The sequence below is a fragment of the Ochotona curzoniae genome, unplaced genomic scaffold (genome assembly GCF_017591425.1).
Source record: "Ochotona curzoniae isolate NIBS_2020 unplaced genomic scaffold, NIBS_Ocur_1.0 contig_64, whole genome shotgun sequence".
Lineage (NCBI taxonomy): Eukaryota > Metazoa > Chordata > Mammalia > Lagomorpha > Ochotonidae > Ochotona > Ochotona curzoniae.
In genome coordinates, this window is record NW_024466502.1 from 26,239,974 (window position 1) to 26,246,239 (window position 6,266).

The 6,266-nt window shown below is 45.2% G+C and overlaps 1 non-coding gene across 1 annotated transcript; it reads left to right on the forward strand.

The window, feature by feature from the left end:
• The first annotated feature begins 5,951 nt into the window (after positions 1-5,951).
• On the forward strand, positions 5,952-6,056 carry LOC121163829. Its single transcript, XR_005884978.1, has one exon. It is a non-coding gene; the product is annotated as a U6 spliceosomal RNA (small nuclear RNA).
• The last annotated feature ends 210 nt before the right edge of the window (positions 6,057-6,266 follow it).

Consider the following 6,266-nt stretch of genomic DNA (forward strand, 5'->3'; position numbering starts at 1 on the left):
AGGCAATGATGAGAATTAAAAGCCTAGGACTCTTAGGAAAGAGATGGCATTTCTGCTTTCTTGATATACTTAACCACACAATACAACCAACTTCTTGCACTATCCAACTTACTTTTTTGACCAAAGCTCTCGGTAACAGATTTGTGCTCAATCCATGTAAGCAGCTAAGAACACCACACTTTTCCTTGCAGGCTTGTGGGGGCCAACACAAAATGCTGACTGCCATGAGCGTGTGCCCTGCAGACTCACACTGAGAGAATGCAGGGGACTTCCCATAATCCTCATTGTGTGTGCTTTTCTAGCAGGTGTAAGCTATATTAACATCATAACAAATGTCCTAAATGTTTCCTTCTATCGGGATCAGACGTGGGCCTAAGCATGAAAGATTAAAATATTACTCAGAATCTCAGAATATCCACACCAAGAAAAACCACAGTAGTTTGTCTTTGGTCTATGTTCTATTAAAAAAAAAAATCACCATGCTAGTTCATAACAAAATTCTTGCTTTGATGGAAGGATTGCCAGATTGTCATCTGGAACGGGCATAACATGTTTTTTCTCCTTGGCATGCATGGAGCAACCCCCTGTTTCTTTACTTGAAATTGGAAAGGGCCTACATCTCAACCTTCTAGTCACCAGTCCCTCACCTTCAGCCAGGTTCAGGGAAGACAAATCAGGAGTTTATCCCTCATTTGCAAGACCTGGAGAAGAAGCATGCCAGGCACCTGCACCTGAATTAAAAACAAACAAACAAAAAAACACCTGCCTTGTAGTCAATGTGGGGACAAAATGGGTTAAGTCACCACCTGGGACACTGGCATCTCATATGGGAGTCTGCAGTCCCTGCTGCCCCGCCAAGTTTGACAACCACTGGTTCTTGAACAGAGGAGGCTAAAATAAAGTAGAACTCCTTCCTGTCAGAGTTGTCATATCCTTTTTCAACAATACTTTAAACAGTAACATACTGAGTTATAGAAGTCATCAGCTTCAGTTTTCATTTGAGCTAATTCAGGAATTAACACCAGTAACAAACGTTTTCATATTTGATGAGGCTATGGTTCTGAAACTAGAGACCAGTGGCTCCCAAATGTTAGAGTGCCAAAATGTCAGTTACAGGTTCATTTTTTTTTTTAAATGCAGCATCTAAAAGTTAGATTCTGCTGGTCAATACAGAGCACAGGACTTGAGCATCACATGGTGGGCTTGGCACGATGGCGAAATTCTCATCTTGCATGCGCTGGGATCTCATATGGGCACCGCTTCCTGTTCCTGTGCTCCACTTCCCATCCAGCTCCCTGCCTGTACCCTTGGAAAGCAGTCAAGAACAGCCCAAAGTCTTGGGACACTGAACCTGTGTGGAAGACCCGAAAGAAGCTCCTGGCTCCTGACTTCTGGCTCAGCTCAGCTCAGGTCCCGCCATTGCAATCACCTGGGGAGTGGACCAGCAGATGGAAGATTTTCCCCCCTGGAAGGCAGCTATGCTTACCACTATACCACCAACACAGATCTTGCCCTCTGTCTCTTCTCTCTGTTTATCTGCCTTTCCAATAAAAAATAAACAAAATCATAAAAACCAAAAAGCTAAAAAACATCACAGTGTCCTGATGTCAGTAAACCATAGCCTGCTTGTCTCTTATTCACTCAAGTAGTAGAAAAACAGAAACACTAATGGACAGGTGAAGCGGCTGAAGGTTTAATGGCTCAGAAAGCAACTTCAAGTGATTAGTGTTGTGGCACTGCATGTTAAGCCATTACTTGGGACCAGCATCCTGTATCAATCAGGTTTGCACTCTGAGTCCTGGCTACTCTATTGTCAATTCTGCTTCCCGCTCATGTGGAAGATGACAGTGGAAGATGGCTGCATTCCTCGGGCCCCTGGCACCCAAACAGAAGATAAGGCTCCTAGACCACAGCTTTGACCTCACCCAGATCTGGCCGTCGTGGTCATTTGCTACAGCAGATAGAAGCTCTCTGTGTGTCTCCCTCAGGATCTCTCTCTCTCTCTTTCTCCCAACCCCTGCCACCTTGCTTTGAAAATAAACAAATCTTTAAAAGAGAGAAAGAGAAAGGGAAGAAGAAAGGATGAATCCTCAAGAGCAGAATCTGTGACATAACTTAGAACGCCCACATCCCATATGAAAACATCCCATCTGGATTGGAACATTAGCTCTGTTCTGGATTCCATCCTCCTGGTAATACACGTCATGGTTGGTAGCTGGTGATGACTCAAGTATGTGAACCCCACCTAGGTGGGAGTCTTCAACTGAGCTCTGAGTTCCTAACTTCAAACAGGTTCAGTCTCAGTCTCTGCAAGCATTTGAGGAGTAAATCAGAAGATCTCTAGCTATCTCTCTGCAAGTAAATCTAAAATAATTTTTTAAAAGAAAGACTGTTAGCTGGTGTGTTAACTCAACTGGCTAATTCTCGACCTCCAAGCACCAGCATCCCATATGGACACCAGCTTGTGTCCCAAATGTTCTAGTTTTGATCCAATTCTCTGTTTGTTGCCTGGAAGAGAAGTGGAGGATGGTCCAAGTCTTTGGGAACCTGCACCCATGTGCAGACTTTAAGAAAGCTCCTGACTCCTAGATTCAGATCTGCTCAGCTTCAGCTGCTATGGCCTTCTGGGACATGAACCAGTGGATGGAAGATCTTTCTCTCTCTTTCTCTGTCTTTCCAATAAAAATAAAAAGTCTTTAAAAAAAAAACATCGACTGACAGAATGGCACATACATCCCATCTTCTCAGACTGTCCCTGAGAGTTTGCTGCCACTCATGGTCATGGTGAAGGTCCTGCAAAGCCGGGCCTTGCCCTGGGCACAGGAGCTGTAGAGGCTGGCAGCACAGGTGGCAGGTTCTGATTAATGCTCTCAAGCTGTCCCACTGCTTTCTGACGTCACGATGCTCGGGGCCAGCTACATCTGAAGAAGCCACATCAAGGCAAGTCACTCCTAGTCACATCAAACAGATTTGATGTTGTTGGATCTCAGTCCTAGACCACTTCCTGTTCCCCAAATAAGGAGACTGAGTCATCATCCTTAGTGCTTGATTGTATTAAAACCCAAAATTTCACTTTTCAGTCTTCTGCCACCATATCAAAGAACCCAGGAGGAAATGCTCCACTGCACTGCAAACTCAGTGAATAAGCAGATCAGAACCTTTTATTGGTAAAAGTTCTAGCGTACATTTTCTCCTAAACTGGAAATGCCAATGCCTTCCTCACCTTTTTCAGATCCTTCAAGTCAAAATACTTTAATCAAAACATTTAATTTTAATTGACCTTTTGATAACCATTCTCCCACAGGCAAGGCTTCATATTCAAAGCTTTAAACCTAACAGCAAAGAAGCCACTGGGACGGAGGAGTTACCTACAGATCCTCAGAGAACCCAAGGGCCACAGCTCTTCGTTCGTGGGAAAATGACATTGCCAGGGCCCAGCCAGTCAGCCACTCTGCTGGCGGTGACACACCCATTCCACATGGAAATCTGAAACCAAATAGTAAGTATTCACAAACTTTCACTGCAACGTCTAAGGAGTTGGATTAATCTGAACAAATAGTTACAAAATGTTAAGACGGGCTTGGAAACAAAGAAGAATGACATTACATAGCAGAGAAAATGAGAAGCTAAGAGCTATGATTCACCCAGTTACAAATTTATTAAAAAGCTCTTTGTTAGAAACCAGGGCTGGCCCTGTTCACCGCACAGGTTTCGTCTTTACCCATGAGCTGTGGTTAAACGGAGAAACACGTGAGGCTCTGTGGGGCCGCCACAGAGTGTGCAGACAAGTCTCACAGCCCATGGCTGAACCACATGGAAACAAGCTGACTCCTTAAGCAAGACTGACTTCTTGGTTTCCTGACCTCTGCGCCTCCTGAGTGGCTTCGCCATCAGCTCTGCCAGCCCATTGTAGGACCTGCCACCCCTCTGCACAGTCCTGGTCCTACTTAGAGTAGCCAGTTCCTTCATTTCCCTGGGTGCTGAGGAAGTCTAGTGATTCCTTCTCGGGGAGCTTTGCAGGCTCAGGACAAAAAGGCAAGGGAGCAATGCTTATCCATCGCAGCTGCTAAAGCGAACGCACTTCCAACTTTGTTTTCAGGAGAATCTGCTTTGGTAAAATGTCTTTGACTTTTCTCCATTAATCGCAATTAGCCAACCCTTCTCCAAGATCGTTCCATTAGAGGTCTCATGGTGAAGGGCACAGTCACAGCCTGAGCCACCCCAGGGAGCTGCACTCTCATCCGGTGTCTTCTTACTAGTCAGTGTTGCACCTGATGGCAGCAATGTGCAGATGCTTATCCAAACCTTGCCCGGGGTTGGCTAAAGCCAGCCATCTCTTCTACAAGAGGGATTGTGCATTGACAAACATGCTGATGACTTCTTGAACCTTACCACTTGTTTACAAGAAGGCTGCTGTTGCCAAGGCTGCAGCAAGCAGCAACAATAGCACTGTCACCACTCGTAGGCAGAAGTGATCACAAGAATGCCTGGCATGGGAGAGTGCCTTATCCTTATAGAAGAGAAGCAGATGAACAAATACGACAGAGAAGGAAGATGCTAAAGAAAAGGGAACCCCATGAAGGGGACTGCAAGGGTGTAACATAAAAAGCCTGTATATCAATAGCCCAAATGAATTGAGTTCTGCTTAGCTAGTCTATGTAATGTATCCTGCCAGCCAATCACTAGGTAGTGAGCACCAACCACCCGTCATAGTGCTGGAAGGTCAATCAGATCAACACAGTTCTGGCCCTCGTGGAGATGATGACAGTATTGTGAGAGGGACACATGAAAAAATACCGTTCCAAGTCCCTGCACAATGTTGTGCAAGGAAAGCTCAGCATGTTGTGAAATTGGGAGCAGGACAATGGTTTGGGAGTAAGCAAGGAAGACCTCCCTGAGGAAGGGACACTTTAAGAGGCCCAGAAAGTGGGGAAGCATGGGCGCAGATGTGGAGAGACAGGGAGGAGCCTTTGGGAGACTCTACAGAGGTATTTCTGTTGTGTTCCAGAAACAGGCCAAGGCCGCTGTGGCTGTGGCGGAAGGACACTGTGACGGGGGGGGGGGGGCAGGAGGGGAGATGGGGCCTCGTTCACAGTCCTCAGGAGGACTTGGGGCTTTGCGGAATGCAGGAGAGCTTTCCAGCTCCCAATGTTGCATGCCTACTAGGCAAGGACTGGGGAAGGACTTGGATGGAGGGGGAAAGCTCATTAAGTGTCATTGAGCGGGGGAGTGAAGGGGGCTTAGACAGGAGGAAGAACTTCAGAATCAAGAAACACTCAACAAAAATCCGACTCAGAAGAATGTTTCCTGAATTCAGAACAATTGAATATTTTTCTTCACACTAGAATAAGAATCCAAACTCCCTATGCAACCTATGGGGCCCTGGGTGATCCAGCCTGCATACTTTTTCTAACTATCTATGCCATTCACTCTTCTAAGTACTCCTTTGGAACCCACAATATTTGTCTTGTTTCTCAAATTCTCAAAGTTCTTCCTTTCTTATCTGCTTCTTATAGATATAGATATGCATATACATATATATATACACACACATATATATTTCATAGACAGAAAAAAGTCCCCATTTACTGGTCCCTCTTCAAGAAATAGCCACAAGCCCAGATCAATGGCTCAATGTCTAAATCCTCACCTTGCATGCACCAGGATTCCATAACCAGCTGGTTCGTGTCCTGGCTGCTCCATTTCCCTTCCAGCTCCCTGCCTGTGGGCTGGGAAAGCAGTGGGGGATGGCCCAAAGCCTTGGGACCCTGTACCTGCTTGGGAGACCCAGAAGGGGTTCCTGGCTCCTGGCTTTGGATAGGCTCAGCTTCGGCCATTGTAGTCATTTTGGGTATGAAACAGCAGGTGGAATATCTTTTTCTCTGTCTCTCTTTCTCTCTTTACATTTGCTTTTCCAGTGAATACATCTTAGAAAAGAAATGTCCACAATGACACTCACTTTGGCAGCATATATACTAAAATTGGAACAATACAGGGAAGATTAGCATAGCTGTTGCACAGAAGACACGCAGACTCATGAAGTGTTCCAGCTTTTGCTGGACTTTCCATCTTTGTCTATACCTACAATGACATGATACACTTCAATAACAGAATGATGTACTTGTGACTGTTGCTGAAGCATTATACTATTGTAATAATATGGGGGAAACAGTGGAAGGAGGAATAATTGATGAGAGTTGGAGGAGAAATCCCTGAGCCCATGGAATTGTATCATGAAAAATAGAAATATGAATGTATTTTTTTAA